The sequence below is a fragment of the Camellia sinensis genome, chromosome 8, assembly GCF_055761805.1.
Source record: "Camellia sinensis isolate YWXY chromosome 8, ASM5576180v1, whole genome shotgun sequence".
Classification (NCBI taxonomy): domain Eukaryota; kingdom Viridiplantae; phylum Streptophyta; class Magnoliopsida; order Ericales; family Theaceae; genus Camellia; species Camellia sinensis.
Window position 1 is genome coordinate 139,687,877 of NC_138968.1, and position 17,459 is coordinate 139,705,335.

Sequence of the window (17,459 nt, forward strand, 5' to 3'; positions counted from 1 at the left end):
TTGAACAAAACAAAGCAGCCTTACAAGAGCAGTTACTTAAACATGTTGCTTGCAACTACTCTTCGTGTCTGTGTATTCATAGTATATGACCTGACATGGATGGATCAAGTGAGGGTGAGGGGAAGCGGTTGCACCCCCCCCCCCAAAAAAATTGTAAAAACTATGTATATTATACAGGTAATAGTAGGTGTGTGAGTGATTTTCTAACCACACTGCCAACTCAGTTATTCAGCTGGAGAGTACTGGCAGAATAGATGGCGCCTGGCTGACTTGCAACAGAAAGAGAAGATTCCGGCGGTGGTTCGTCCACCCGAGGGCACTCTGACGATCAAGTTAGTATATCTCTCAAAGATAATCAATAGTGCTTAACTCACTATACAGAATATCAAAAGCATACCTTAGACCCATGGGGGTGCCTCCCTTTTATAGCCAACACAATCCTAGTCCCAATAGAAGCCTAGCTTCAATGGAATTAGGATTACTGCCAACCTTGGACTCCCAGTAGGTTTAGGATAAACTCTCTAAGAGTCTTATCTTTACCCAAACTGTAGTCTTCTCTCATTCTAGGACTCTTGTCCCTTATCCGCTTATCTCGGATTTCGGTATTACCGCAGAATACCTCGGCAGTGCCCCAAGCACCTCGGCAAACATGATCTGCCTACGTGGAACCTCCGCTAACAACCTCGGCCACGTGGACTACCCAAAAAATATGTCCCCACAACTGCCCCCTAGGTTCTATTACCTCGGCATCATTTCTTCCATTTAGCACGTTGGCTAAGTTCGCTTTATCTATTGCCGAAGTCAGAACCCGTCGGCTCATTATAACCGAGACCTATAGTCTGCTTTCATCAATGCCTTAGAACCAACGACCAAGTTCCTTCAAGTTTCTCATCCGAAATCGTCCTCCTAGCCAAGGTATTTGATTCATTGAATGTCGGTTTAACTTTAACTTGTAAACTTTTCTCAAGTTTCAACAAGTTTTTAACATCATCTCGGTTGAACTTCAACTTGTAAACTTTTCTCAAGTTTCAACAAGTGTTAAACAATAATCTCGGTTTAACTTCAACTTGTAAATTGTTACAAATTTCAACAAGTGTTAAACAATGATCTCGGTTTAACTTCAACTTGTAAATTGCTACAAATTTCAACAAGTGTTAAACAATGATCTCGGTTGGTTCCAACCTCGGCCTTGCATCGGCGAGCCGTTTCTCTTCTCTTATTTCGACGCCGTTGTCCCCGACATGTCCTCCTCGGCCCTAGCATACTTCTCAATTCTGGCCATGAGTTTTTCCATACTCTTTGGCAGTGTCTTTGCCAATGATTTTTGTAGCAGACAGTCATCATTCAGGCCGTTCTTAAAGCACACGACTGCCACCTCTTGGTTGCATCCTGGTATTTGGTTGAATATCTCATAATACCTTTTGGCATAGGCCCTAAGGTCTTCATCCTCGCCGATCTTCAGGGCCATTAGGGCGTCCACCCTCAATGGCTGTAGCTTGTTTGTCACGAACCTGGCCACAAACATCTTGGCCAGGCCTTCCCAGGTTTTCACAGTTCCTTTCGGCAACTTGTGAAACCAGTCTGATGCAATTTCTCCGAAGGATGAGGGGAACACTTTGCAGAGCAACGGCTCATTCCCGGTGTATAATGCCATTGAGTTTAGGTACAAGCCGACGTGAAAGTTTGGGTCCGACTTACTGTTGTAGATTTGGAACCTCGGCATACTAAATCTCTTCGCCGCCTCAAATCTGTCCAAGTCCACTGAGAATGGTGTCCTCGGTTTAATAGTGGATGTTACCTCGGCGTGATCTTGTTTCCTCTTAAAGTAATCTCTCAAGTCCTCTTTAGTCCGGCCAGGAGCTCGGCTGTCTCCTGACTTCAGTCTTTTTGGAGCACTGCTCTGAGCTTCATTACGAGCCCTTTTCGACCCTTCTCCGTTAGGTGTATTGAAGCACAGTGCCAGCCCCTGAACATGCCGATGTTCTTTGGGGTCTGCTTCTTTGCTGTGACGTGTCCTTCGTGAATCTCCCCTTCTTAATTCTCCTCGCCCGACATCCCTTGAAGGCCGGTGAGAGTGTTCCTTGGTCCTATCGTGCTGATGAGTTGTAGGAGTTGTCTTCTGCCCCCCTGTCTGGGCATCTTTCTTAGCCGCTGGAATCGGCGTATCTTGTAACGGGAACGGTAGCTGCATGACGTTGTTCTGCATCATGAAGTTGACAACTGTTTGCAGGTCTGCCAATTTGTTCGCCATAGCCTTTATCTCGTCGTCCCTCCGCAGGCATCTATCTTTCCATACCTGGAGGTTTCTCTCGTTGTAATACTCGCTTCGGTCTGATTTCTTCAGCACATCGCCCTCCTGGCCGACATCCTCTTCTCCGTGATTCTTATCACGAGTCTCTTCGTTGCAGTTGTCTCCTTCGACGTCAAGGTCTATAGGTTTCCCACTCCCAGCAGGAGTGTTGTCTCCAACCTTCTCTTTCTGTCCGTCGTTAGCCATCTATTCTCCTTTCTTTCCCACAGACGGCGCCAAATTGTGTGAGTGATTTTCTGACCACACTGCCAACTCAGTTATTCAGCTAGAGAGTACTGGCAGAATAAATGGCACTTGGCTGACCTGCAACAGAAAGAGAAGATTCCGACGGCGGTTTGTCCACCCGGGGGCACTCGGACGATCAAGCCAGTATATCTCTCAAAGATAATCAATAGTGCTTAACTCACTAGATAGAATATCAAAAGCATACCTTAGACCCATGGAGGTGCCTCCCTTTTATAGCCAACACAATCCTAGTCCCAATAGAAGCCTAGCTTCAATGGACTTAGGATTACTGCCAATCTTGGACTCCCAGTAGGTTTAGGATAAACTCTCTAAGAGTCTTATCTTTACCCAAACTGTAGTCTTCTCTCATTCTATGACTCCTGTCCCTTATCCGCTTATCTTGGATTGCGGTATTATCGTAGAATACCTTGGCAGTGCCCCAAGCACCTCGGCAAACATGATCTGCCCACGTGGAACCTCGGCTAACAACCTCGGCTAACATTGTTTAGCTCTACGAGCTTGTGATATTTTGAAGCTTTGCCGGACAAGGGAGTAATTTCAGAACATCCAAGATTATGATGCTTGTCATTTATCTTCATCAAGTGGGGCAAATGCAGTCCACACTAGCCACACTATCATACTTTACTACTGCATACTAGAGGTGGTTTAAGGGGTAGGCAACTTAGGCACCCAATTAGGCACTCTGAGTAGAAGAGGGCCTTACCTACTATATATTCACTACAAAATATATATATACATAAAGACCTTGGAGGACTTGGGTGAGTGAACTTGCAATTTTACCAAGACCTTTCACTAAATTAAGCAGAAATACAACTCTTAGATAAGCTTTGTACAAATTTCAAACCACAACCAGATTGTAAGATTTATTAGTAAAATTTGTACAAGACTAAAGTTAGAATGGTGCGAACAGGAAATTTTACAAAGCTTTCATGGCATGTTTTGACAGTTTTCTTCCCTTGTATTGCAATGTTTCTAGAGTAAATTGAAATCCTAAAACTTATCAGTCCAAGAAAAAGAAAAAGAAAAAAAACGAGAGAGAAAAAGAAAAACTTTAAACAAGCAACTCTAATTTGTTTCCTAGTCTACTACTTTCTTTACCTTGGTCGTGATAAAGCTGATGCAAATAAAGGAGTAGTAGCACCAATGTGATCCTTTTGGTGACCAGCAACTGTGACTGCTCTTGGTGCAACAGGAGTTGTGAAGCTATAATCCAAATTGCTTTGAACATCTACAGAACCTTCCAAGACCTTCACCACTACAGACATGGAAGGCCTCATGGAAAAATCACTTTGTCGACACCACACAGCAACCCTCATCATCTCCACAACCTCTGCTCTATGTATCTGCATGTCATCATTGAATTTATCAACGATATCCAGAAGTTGTTCCTCTTCTGCTATCCTCTTAAATAGACTTACTAAATGCATATCTTCCTCCGGCTAAGACCTATCCAAATTTGTGCACCCACACAGCATTTCCAAGACCACAACACCAAAGCAATAAACATCTACTTTCTCAGTGATAATTGAGTTCAACCATTCGGGAGCCAAATAGCCTAGTGTTCCCCTTATTATTGTTTCAACTTGGCATTGGTCCTTATCAATTAGCTTTGACAATCCAAAATCAGAAATTCTTGCATTGAAGTATTTATCTAAGAGTATGTTTTGGGGTTTGATATCCATGTGAGATATCTTTTGCCTACATTCCCCATGGAGATAGGTTAGTCCCTTGGCTATATCCATAATGATCTTTTTTCTGGATTGCCACCCAAGAGTTTGCCCCTGGTGCCTTTGGAAGATCCATTTATCCAAGGATCCATTGGACATGTACTCGTAAACTAGAAGCCTATATGATTTTTCAGTACAAAATCCAATTAATCTCACCAAATTGACATGGTGAATGCTGCCTATTGTTTCAACTTCAGCAACTTCTTAACCTGACGAAAACCATTGAGACGTTTCACCGCTACTTTGGTGCCATCGTTTAATGTCCCTTGAAACACTGACCCAAATCCTCCTTCCCCAAGCTTATCACACTGCTAGAATAGCGGCTTTTTGCAACTAATTTTTTGCGACTGATTATTTAACCGTCGCAAAAAATAATATTTACAACCTTGAGATTTTTTTCTTTTATTTATATTGCCCTTTTCTTATACCTATGCCCTAACCCTTTTCACACTCCCTACAATTCACAAACAGAGAAAAATCTGATTTCGCTCAAATCTGATTTCGCCCAAATCTGATTTTGCTTGCTCGATTGTCTAAAGAAGAAACCATGGTCGTGATGAAGAATCTGATTTCGCTTGCTCAAACGTTTGAAGAAATTGGCTATGATTGATTCTCAAGAACTATGGGATTGCTTGTGATCGATTTCGCTCTATAGATCACCAATGGTACAAACTCTCTCTCGTCTCAATGAGTCTTTTCGAATCATTCATTCAATCTAACTCTTTTTTTCGTCACTATAATTCGATCAATGTATCATTCTCACTGTAATTCATTCAATCATTCATTCTCACTGTAATTTGATCACTTTTTCGTCAATCTAACTCTCTTTATCTCTCTCTCTCTAGTCATAACCATAGATCACCTTTCGATGAATCTTTGGTTTGAATCAATCCTTCCTCATCTGCTACAGGTACAAACTGAACCATTCAATTCTTAATTGTTGTCGCTTCACCTTCCAATTCTCACCTCTCTCTCTCTCTCTCTCTCTATATATATATATATATAGCATGGCTCTGAATTTGCTTGATTTCAGTTCTGAATTCGAATTATTATTATTATTATTTTCTGTCATGTTAGATTGTGGTGTGTTTTGAGTAAAATATCAAAGGTTAAAAATATCAAAGATGTGAACTAAGTAATGATGTGTATGAAACAATTTATGATGTGTAATTAAAATTTTCCACAAAGTAGTGCATTTTAGTGCACAGATAGTGAAAAACTTGAAGAGATGTGATGCTGATTTCTGAATCCTGAATTAGAGTTTACATTGGCTCACATATGAGCCCCCATGGCTACTATATATATATATATAATGGCAATGATGGGACTACTATTGGGAAATTTCAACACAGATGGTTTGCCTTGCTACTTCTCTATTTTATCAGTCCAGAAGTTCAATGTTCTTCCATCCCCTAAACTGGTTAGTTTCCTTGGTTTTTGTTTGTGTTTTGCTTCTCAACACCTTCATCAAACTTTTTATTTTTATTTTTATTTTATCTAGTTTGCTTTCAAATTTGAATAAAAAGTTTGATTTTACATGATTTATTTCAACTCTTTCATCAAAATCTTCTTAAAAATTTCCCTCTTATTCCAAATTATGCTTCATCTTTTTTAATTCTCATCAAATTCTAACTTGATGACGTGTTTGATGAGTTCTCATTTTGATGAAAAAAATGTCACTCTCCTGATTTGATGAATGGATTAGAGATGTATTTTTAGCACTTTTGGTCAAATTTGAATTTGATAAAAATAATAAATAAATAATAAAAATGTTAAGGATTGGAGATGGTTCAGTGAACATGTATCCTGTATATTTGTATGGAATTCTATTTAGCTTATACTTTTCTATTTATTTTTATTCCTTCGATAAATTATTTGTCTCTCCTATTTGATGTATATGTATGGTTGTCTTAGTTCGTCTAATATTATAACCATACATGTGTACAAGGGTTTGATGTTGGGGATGTCCCTGAGAAATGTTACAAGGAACATAACAAATACATAAGCAGAATAAGGATATTGGACAATACATGTGTACAAGGAACATAACAAATACATAAGCAGAACAAATTTAGAAGTTAGGGACTTATATTTATTTTTGTTACTACTACTATGTGGCAGTAGGGACTTATATTTATTTTTGTTATTACTACATGTGTACAAATACATAACAAATACATAATCCAGAAGTTAGGGACTCACATTTATTTTTGTTATTACTACTATGGCAGTAGGGAATGATTCGATGTCAAATGAGTAATGCTAGAGTGACCGCATTTGGATGAAACATTACATTGAACTCACCACATCAAATGAAAGGTTTTTTTAAAATGTAATCACCAGAGCATTACTCATGTCAAATATGTACCTGGGTCCTAGGCTTATACTTATTTTGGGGATGTTCTAAACTTCTACTCCTGTAGGATTTGATTTTGGTTACCATTGGAAAAAGGTTTATTCATGTTGAGTTCTAGTGTCTCATCTTAGTTCATGCGATTTTGAAAATGGCAGGTCAGCCACAGAGGCACCTACTTCACACTGGTTGGAGTGTCTTTGTAAGCTCTAAAAGGCTTGTTGCCGGGGATGCTTTTATATTTTTAAGGTGTGCAAATCATCTTTACATTTTTCACATTCCAAGTTAGCTACTCTTTACTAACTTATGGAATGATTTTAACATGGGACTTTTAGAGGTGAGAATGGGGAACTTTGCGTTGGAGTAAGACGAGCCATGAGACAGTAGGCTAATATTCCATCATCTGTCATATCCAGCCACAGCATGCATATTGTTGTCCTTGCAACGGCGTGGCATGCATACATGACAAGAACATTTTTCAAAGTCTATTACAAGCCGAGGTTTGTGTCTTATACTATATATTCACTTCAAGGATGAAATTGCACAAAAGAAAACTTGTTGGATGGTTCAGAATTGAAGGTTTGGCTGAGTGCAAGTTATGATAGTTCATTAAGATATTTTCCATCATCTCATTCACTCATCCATCTCTTTTTTCTCTTTCTTGGATTGACTTGCAATTATGTAACTGTGAGGATTGTGAGAAGTGTTTGGGTTGGGTTGACTATTGTTTAGTATTAAGCGTATGTATCGGTTTAGAATTAACTTTTAATTACTAAATACTTGAATTGAATAGCTTTCTATAGTGTTGAAATGTGATCTGCTACACTAGGTTCAAGCCTTCATTATATGGCAGACTACTACATTAATTTGCTTCTCTAAATCACCTATGTATTGTCAAAACAGGGGAATGAGATAACAAATATGAAATTACGTTTCTTGTATTTTCTGTTAACTAATTCTTTATTACAGGACAACCCCTGCTGAGTTTATTGTTCCATTTGATCAATACATGGAATCTATCAAGAGTAATCATTCTGCAGGGATAAGGTTCAAAATGAGATTTGAAGCTAAAGAAGCTCCAGAACAGAGGTATGGTTACTGCATGTCGGCATTTTTTATGTTGATTTCTTGGCATTGTAGGCATTTTTGAAAATTGATTGTTTTTAGATGTTTCTCATAGTGTAATATTTGAGCCTTCATTATTTATAAAACATATTTATCATATAATTTATTGATGAATTGAAGGTTTACTGGAACAATTATTGGGATTGAAGATACTGATACCAAAAGATAGGCAGAATCTAAATGGAGATGCCTCAAGGTAGTATTTTGTATATAGTACATAAGGTGTTGCTAATAGTATTGCATACTAAAGACTATATGTCATGGTTTTTGAAGGTATGGTGGGATGAGAATTCTACCATTCCTAGTTCGGAGAGAGTCTCACCCTAGAAAATAGAACCTGCTTTGACTATAGCTGCACTAAATCCCCTTCCCATGCCCAGACTAAAAAGGCCTCGGTCAAGTATGGTGCCCTCTTCCCCTGACTCCTCTGTTCTTACAAGGGAAGTGCAGAGTCTGTTGATAGACTAATCTTTCTTTAGCTTTCATGTATGTTTTTTTGTAAAAGTCCATCATAGATTATGGATCTTGAATGTTCATATTTTGAATTAGTTTCATCTAAGATGACAATAGACCCTTCGCCAGTAAATGGATTTTCAAGGGTCTTGCATGATCAAGAATTTTCGACCTTGAGAGGCACTTTTGCAGAGAGTAACTAATTGGATTCTATTGAAAAGATAGTTGTATGGCCACCTTCATTGGATGATGAGAAGATTGACATGGTGTCTCCTTCACAAAAATATGGATCAGACAAAAGGTTCTCCTCAGTGAGGCATGAATCAACCGTCACAGATCTATTTTCGGGTTTTGGGGCCCAAACCAACTCCTCCCCCGAGTCGATAAAAGTCAATTTACCAGATCGAAAAGGCAAGTTCAATTTTCTTGCTGGCAATTGGTCTGTAACACCTTCAGCCCTCTTACTCAACTTGTTAGATTCTATCATGAAAGCTCATGTGAAAAGCAGTGATGTGCTTTATCATTCATAAGATGTCAGATATGGTGGTTTTACTGAGTATTCCTTGCTTCTTGGTCAAAAACCCGAGCAGCATCAAGGAAATTGGTTGAGGGAACCACCACTTCAATTATATCTTCATATTCCCACTCAGTCAAGAGGGCTGATTCCTCGGCCTGTACTGGTACAATAACCTGAAGCAGTGAAACCTAAAGATGGGAATTGCAAACTCTTTGGTATAACACTCATCAGTAATCATGTAACCACGGAGCCAGCACACTCGCATAAAACTACTATTGAAACCAATCGAAGGTCTGAACAAATAAAGGGTGTAAACGTGGCAGATCAACCGCTTTCTAGTGTTGAGCAGGAAAAACCATCGCAAATGTGTCAGCCACTTGTGAGGGATTGCCTTGGGAGAGTCCAGGGTGGTTCAACAAGGAGTTGTACCAAGGTCCGCACCTATTTATTTGCATATATTTGGCTTTTAATGCCATGATCATTCTGGGTAGTGTTAAATTAATTTGCTTGAATGAATGTTGTGATGATTTCAGGTTCATAAGCGGGGGATTGCTCTCGGTAGGTCTGTGGACCTTACCAAGTTCAGTAACTATGAAGAATTGATTGCTGAGCTGGATCAATTATTCAAATTTAATAGTGAACTGAAGGCACGAAACAAGAATTGGTTGATTGTATTCACTGATGATGAGGGTGATATGATGCTTGTTGGAGATGATCCATGGCCGTAAGGACTCTTTCTGGGTTTTTTTTTTTCATGTTCATTATGTATTAGCCATGAACTTTGTTGTCGGCTTTTGTTGTTTGTACTTGCATCTTCCATTTATTTGAATCATCCAGATGCATGAATGCAATAATCTCCTAAAGGGTATCATTCCCCGTTTGGTGCTTGGTGCTTGCAATTGATTTTTTTTGTTGTTGTAGCAAACGTATATATGATTTTGTTATAAAAATAATGATTTGCGACAGTAAAAAAATAGTTGCTAATTTTTTTTTTTCGACGACAAAATAGCTATTGCAGAAAGTAAGTTAGGCAGTCGCAAATAGTTTGCGACTGTTATTTTGTGGTCGCAAAAAGTATTTGCCACCCCCACATTTGCGACCCTCATTTGCCCTCGCATGGGCCATCACAAAAAGTCTTTTGCGACTGTTTTTTTATTATTTGCAACGGCTTATAGCGGTCGCAAAAAGTACTATTTTTAGTAGTGTCATTGAAATTGTTAGTCATGGCTCTCAATTCTCCGTAAGAAAATTTGGTAGACGTCCCTGGTACTTGATTGACAGAGAACTCATCAAAATCCCCAGACTCTTGTTTCTTCTTGAAAAGGAAAATGCAAGAGGCAACCACAAAAAATACACCAAAGAAAGCTCCGAGACTTGAACCCAATATGATCTTGACTTGCCCTGATTTCCTTTGAGGAGAATTTGTTGGTGAAGGAATAGGATACTGTATAGTCAGAGACTTGTGCACTTTAAGAAATACAGTAATTGTTATAAACTCCTCTCTCATTATTTATAAGAGAAAAAACTTCAGACAATAATATGCAACCTTTCCATGTATCATACACCCAATCATATGCAAACAAAGCAGCTTTGCATGAACAGTTTTCCAAGCAACTCTTCTTTCAATCCTCTAATGCTATGTTTTCATCCATGTAATTTGTGTATGAGCATGAGTTGTAGTTAAAGTAACTAATATTCTTAAGCTCCAAAAGGGTGTGATATTGAGAATTGTTACAAGAAATGGGTGTAACAAGGGAACATCCAAGGTTGGGTTGCCTATAATTTATTTGCCTGAAAGTGTTGTTGCCGATGGCTTCCTCAGGACAACTGCACCGTCCATTTGAAGAATAGATGCCGTAATTGCCACACACCATGGGATAACCACAGTCACCAATATCTGATGTCATCAGATTAGCCATCACATTCCAATTCAATCCACCCATTCATAAGCCGTCAAATGCCCATCAGGATCCAACCTTATGAACTGAGGTGACGATGATGATGCAACAGGGATTTTCTGCCCCAAAAAGCTTTCTTTCTCGAATGTAGCATTTGTCGCACCTAAATAGGATTGAAAATAGGGCAAGGGTGGATTGGATTCTACATAATCTGCCAGATTGTAATTATAAACCGTAAGAGAATACGAACCTCGAGCCCAGTTCGATGAGGATGTACTGGAGGTGAGCTTCTTGTCAGGAAACAAAGTCTGGCCAACAAGTAAGGAGTCAATTGGATGATCAAACGACTGCCAAACCGTTGCATTGTTTCGATCAAAGAGCAGCAAGTTTCCCAATTTGGTGACTTTCATGCCAAAGACGGACTTTGCAGATGTGTTGGTAGACCATATGAAAGTTCCATCGGCGTCTTCCAATCACAAATCTCCATCTCAAGTGAGTTGTAAAGTGGCGTTAATTTGAACAGGACGGTCCCGATTAGCTAACCAAACAAGTCGAGGGGCATTCATCAGGGACAAGGTGTTTGTATTTTGGAAGATTACAACACCGAAGAGGCATGATAATGGCTAAGTTTGTTGAGTAGAAAGGCAATTGAAGCCACACATCATTTGTGAGGCATTGGGTGGTGATGCTTGGAGGACGAGTGTGAGATTTTCAAAATCGGTGGAATTAATTTGAATTGAGGGATTTTTTTATTTTATTTTTTTTATCAGCAAGTGTTAGTTGTTAGATTAGCATTTATGGGAGAAAATCTCCCCATCCTTGGCAAAGAACCTAAGTGCTTGCATTTTCTTAATTCAATCTCCTAAGGAAAATTGAACCCATGACCTTCTTGGGACTAAGCCCTAAAGAAGGCATGGTGGCCAACTAAGGTAGGCCTAGTTGGTTAATTTGAATTGAGGGATTATTGATCCAAGAAGTAGATAACTTGGCCATTGGAGATGGAGATGGAGATTGGGCATTGTTGTAGAAGGGTACAGAGGCAATGGAAAAGGTGAAAACAGCAGAAAGGAGATAACAAATAGAGCAAGACAGAGCCATTGGTGGTGGTGGTCTATTCATTAGAGCTCTGCTTCATATACGGAAGAAGAAAGCGGTGAGTTGAAAAGTCTCGAGGATTTAATGAACAGCCGGGGGGCAACGCAAAAAACAGTGCATTTGAAATGTTGTTCAAACTATTTTTCATGATTTGGTATAGAAAACGCACACACATTTTGTGAATGTTTAGGAAGTTACTATTTTAGTAGGTTATTTTGGTTTTTGATTATTTTAATATGTTAAAAATTTGATATTTAGAAAAATGATTGAATTTTTTTATAATTAAATATGATATTTGTGAAAGAAAAAGTAAAATGATTATGGATTTAATATGATATTTTGTCTTACTAATTATTTTAACATATTTTATTTTTTTTATAAATTTTAGACAAAAAAAAAAGCTAAAATCCAACCTACCAAACACCCATTTTGTTGTGGAGCCAAATAACTGGGTTCCCCTCATGATTGTTACAATTAGACTTTGATCCTTATCAATTACTTTTGACAATTTAAAATCAGAAATTTTCCAATTGAAGTATTTATCTAAAATGATGTTTTGGGGTTTGACATCCAAGTGAGATATTTTTTGCCTGCATTCTTCATAGGTTTGTTCCTTGGCTACATCCATGATGATCTTTCTTCTGGACTTGCCACCCAAGAGTGAGCTCTTGGTGCCTTTAGAAGATCCATGTATCCATGTACTCATAAACTAGAAGCTGGTATGATATTTTAGCACAAAATCCAATTAAAATTATACTCATGAATCAGGGGCAGAGCCATGTTGGGCTCAGGGGGGTCACGTGTCCCCCCTGAGTTTTGAGAATTTTTTTTTTAACATAAAGAAAATATATTAAATAAAAAAATTATGAAAATATTATTTAAAGTGAAATGTCGATGACATTTTTAAAATTATGAGAACAATAATGGTTATTTTGATTGAAAATAAAGAGGCTATAATAAGTCATATTATTATCTATAAAAAATTCAATATAATGGTGATGTCTATCATTATTGACATGCAAACATAATAAATTTCAATGAAGATATAAAATTTATTGGATTGTTAGTTACATTTGACATGTGGAGTTTATCTTTCATGTGTTTCTTTCCATTCATAACTAAAATGACCACTATATAAATTATAATAAAGCAACGCATCTTTAATTATAAAAATAAAAAAATAAAAAAAATTACAATAGGTCATAACTAATATCTGAATAAGTCATAACTAACTATTACTTGATATATAGTCATAACTAAAATAACAACCACAAGAAGTTATAACTAAATTAAATCTAATTGAGAGGGTAATTTTTGGGAAAGAATTGGGCCGAGCTGTGAGTTGGGCCCTGCGGCCCAAAGTGTGAAGGAATCGATGAAAAGCCGTAGTGTTACTTCGGCTCATAGAGGTGAGATTACTCCGGCTCAGAGAAGAAATAGTTACTTCGGCCTAAGGAAGAATAAAGCTACTCCGGTCGGAGGCAACTTGGAGTTAGGCCGGTCTCAGAATTAGTCCGGTCGCGATATGTACAGGGAAGGCTGGTTTCGGGATTAGTCCGGTCGTCACATACTATGGTTAGGTCGGTCAGAACTTGTTACTGGGAAGGTTGACCTAAGCACACCAAGGTTGAACAAGGGCAGCCGAAGTAATGAGTTAGAGGAGAAGACCGAGCTAAGGATAGTTCGGCCTTCTATGTGGCTCAGCAGAGCCAGTGTTATTTCGGTCATGTTATAGTTCGGCCATGAAGAAAACCATCCCACTTGGTTTAAGCAGTGGGGAGGGTGTAAAAGGATAAGCATTATCCTTAGGAGAATGAATCCTAGGAGGACTCTGCATGGAGAAGTGCAAGTCCTACTAGGATTGTGCCACGGGAAACTTATAAAAGCTCACAAGCATCACCTTGGAGGAGGTAATTGAACACAATCTTTCTGAGAACTTAGAGCTTTGTCTATTTGTCAAGTTTTCTGACTTAGGCATCGGAGGGGTTTCCGGCACACACCCGCCGGCTAGCTCACGTTTGTGTTTTCAGGTGACAAAGCGACGTCGTACGGAGAAGCGTGGACTCGGTCAACAGGATTATACGAGGAGAATTATTTCCTCCCCGTACAATTGGCGCCGTCTGTGGGAAGAACAGACAAGAACAAAAAACCTCTTGACTAAGCTTCTCCTTTTCTCATTCAATGGCGCACATTGAAGACTTGCCGCAGTCCGCCGTCGATGGACTAACTCCAGAGGGGGGCGCAAGGCGTGAAGGATTACCCTCTGTCCCTCCCATGGCGGATCTGGAGCCCCAACAACATAATTCCAGGAGGAGTGGCAGGGGAAGGCGGAATGGCAGCCCTCGTCACTCTCAAAGTCCCGACAGGCAAAGGAGGAAGATTGATCCTCAAGCCCTGGAAGATCGCGTAAAGGAACAGGATGAACTAATTCGAAGGATGGCGGCGGACATGGAGACTTTAAAACGCCAGATGAAGACTAAAGATGTGGCGACAGGAGAGGGGCGCAAGCATAAAACGCCCCCTCGCCACTCAGAGAATCGTAGTAGGAATACTACGCCCTCCCAAGGAGAGAGCAGAAGCCTCAGGACAGGCGACACTCACTCCTTATCTTCAAGAACTCGTCACTCCAGGTCTGAGAGGACGAGATCCGAAAGATCATACACTGAAGGAAGCACGTATTGGCCTTCACATTCACACCAAACCAGATCCAGACAAACCGAGCTACCCAGGTCATCCGACTTACGAACCGTGCTAGAAGAAAAAGCACGATGCAAGGAGGATGCCAGGGCAAGGGATCCACACCGAGTTTCGGCCTTACAACGGTTGGCTCCTCGGACGCACGGAAGCGTCGAGGTTGGAATGCCAATACCACGACCGGCCTACGAACCAACGGACAAGGCATTGGCAAGACTACAGACTTCGCCGTTTGTCCCAGCGATCGAAAACGCTCCCCTACCATCAGGCTTCCTTCAGCCGAAGTTCAATACATATGAAGGGAAGACGGATCCGTATTCACACTTGAGCCACTTTCGCCAAGTCATGGCCGTGTACAGGCGAAACGAGGCCTTAATGTGCATACTTTTCCCATCAAGTCTGGGCGACCTGGGCTTGACTTGGTTCGAAAAGCTCCCAGAGGGTAGCATAGCCTCCTGGGCCCAATTGGCAGAAGCGTTCGTAACAAGGTTTCGGACAAATACTAAGACACCGGTGGAGATAGACCAGTTACTCTCCATCGACATGGGTGAAAAAGAGACCCTCAGATCTTACAACAGTCGCTACTGGGAAACATTCAACCAGATTGGAGACTGCCCCACCAATCTAGCCATTGCGCAATATAAAAGAGGCCTACCAGTAGGAAACCGATTAAGGGACTCGATCACCATGACGCCACCCCTCACCATGGAGGCCCTGATGGAAAGAGTGCATCAGCACATCAGGGTAGAAGAGGATGGCGCGCGTGCTAAAGCAAGATCAAGCACGACCGCAGCACCGGAAAAGAAAACCCCTGCCAAGGTCAACACGGTTGACCGAAGTAACAAGAACGGACGTGGCAGACGAGATAACGGAGAAGACCCAGACAAAAGATGGTTGAGAATCCGCACTGCCATAACAACGGTGTTCAAAAAACCAATATATCGGATTCTGAGCGAAATCAAAGACAAGCCTTTTGTCAAGTGGCCAGCCAAGCTTGAGGAAGCTCAGAAGAATTACGACGACAGATCACGGTGCACCTTCCACAAAGAAAAGGGGCACCGAACTGAGAATTGCACGCCACTAAGGCAGCATTTGGAAGAATTGGTGGCAGCAGGCCACTTGGACGAATACATTGAAGGAGGAGCACAACCGGCCCCCCAAGATCATAATGACCAACCCAACAGAATGCCAAACGATGCACCACCACAAGGCATTATCAATGTAATTCATGGAGTTTTTGAACCTGAGCGCGTATGCGAGCTTAGAGGTTCGATCAAGAAGGCTGAGCACTTTAGGGAAGTATTAAGTGCCCAACCTGCCATCAAGAAGGGGAGGACAGAGGCAACAAACGTCATGTCCTTTTCGGATAAGGACTTGGAACGAATTTACTGCCCCCATAATGATGCCCTGGTTGTCACTCTCCGAGTCAAGGATTTTGACGTCAAGCGGATTCTGATTGACCAGGGTAGTTCATGTGAGATCATGTATTACGACACATTTAAACAACTAAAGCTGCAAGACAAAGACTTGGCACCTGCAGTTTCTCCTCTGATTGGATTCAACTCCATGCCAGAGTGGCCTGTCGGCAAAATAATTCTTCCAGTCAGAGCAGGAAGTGTATCAAAACAGGTGGAGTTCTGGGTATTGAAGGTCCCCTCCACCTACAACATCATCCTGGGCAGAACATGGCTGCATGCCATGCGTTCGGTAGCGTCATCATACCATCAGGTAATGCGGTTCCCCAATGACGCCGGTATAATTGAAGAAATCTATGGCGATCAGATCATGTCAAAACAGTGCTTCGCCACAGCAAATGGAAGCCGAGCTGCCAAAGGATACGTTCATTCGGTGGAAGAACCAGAGAGTAATGGACTATTCGCAGACGTCGGTAAAGAAGCTGATCAGAAAGCGGTGGAAGACTTGGTGGAGGTAAAAATAGATGAGAAGAACCCGGATAAGTTCTTCTTGCTTGGCTCATCATTGTCCAGCGCTGAGAGATTAGAGGTCATGGAATTCTTGACCTCTAATATCGAAGTGTTTGCCTGGACACCGTACGACATGCCAGACATTGATCCAAACTTCATCAGTCACCAACTCAATGTCCACCCATCCGCCAGACCAGTCATTCAACGCACACGCAGATCGGCACTCCACCACGCCGAAATAGTGGCAGAAGAGGTGGGCAACCTGTTGGAGGCAGGAGCGATAAGGGAAGTGCACTACCCAAAATGGATCTCCAACACCGTCGTAGTGCCAAAAAAGAATGGTAAATGGCGTGTCTGCGTCGACTACAAAACAGTCAACAAAGCGTGCCCAAAATATAGCTTCCCTCTACCAAGGATAGATCAACTGGTGGACTTAACAGCAGGACATAACCGACTTAGCTTTTTGGATGCATACAGAGGCTACCACCAGATCGCCATGCATGAACCAGACCAGGAGGTCACTTCCTTCACAACACCAAGGGGGTTATATTGCTACAAGGTCATGCCCTTTGGCCTAAAGAACGCAGGGGCGACATTCCAAAGGATGGTCACCAAGATGTTTGAACCATTGTTAGGCAGAACAATGGAGGCGTACATCGACGACATGGTGGTCAAAAGCAAGGATGAGAATGACCATCTGAAAGACCTAGACGAGATGTTCCAGATCCTGAAGAAACACAAGCTACGCCTCAATGCGTCCAAATGCGCATTCGGAGTAGGATCTGGCAAATTCTTGGGCTTCCTGGTGACAAACCGAGGTATAGAAGCCGACCCCTCTCAGATCAAAGCGATCCAGGAGTTGGAGAGACCAAACTCAGTCAAAGAAGTGCAGCATCTTACTGGTATGGCGGCTGCACTCAACCGGTTCATAAGCAGATCGTCGGACAGACTACGACCGTTCTTCCAAGCTTTAAAGGCCAAGTTTGAGTGGGATGAAGAATGCGACCGAGCTCTGGAAAGCTTGAAGGAATACATGTCTTCCCCACCACTACTTGTTACTCCAGTACCTGGTGAAGAACTCTTTTTGTACCTAGCAGTCTCTCAACACGCAGTCA

At 41.1% G+C, this 17,459-nt stretch overlaps 2 pseudogenes; one reads left to right on the top strand and one right to left on the bottom strand.

Annotated features, from left to right (window-relative positions):
• Window positions 1–3,651: 3,651 nt before the first annotated feature.
• Window positions 3,652–5,210, bottom strand: LOC114260071 (G-type lectin S-receptor-like serine/threonine-protein kinase SD2-5 pseudogene; annotated as a pseudogene).
• A 1,578-nt stretch (window positions 5,211–6,788) lies between these two features.
• LOC114291037 (auxin response factor 2B-like) lies at window positions 6,789–9,580 on the top strand (annotated as a pseudogene).
• Window positions 9,581–17,459: the final 7,879 nt, after the last annotated feature.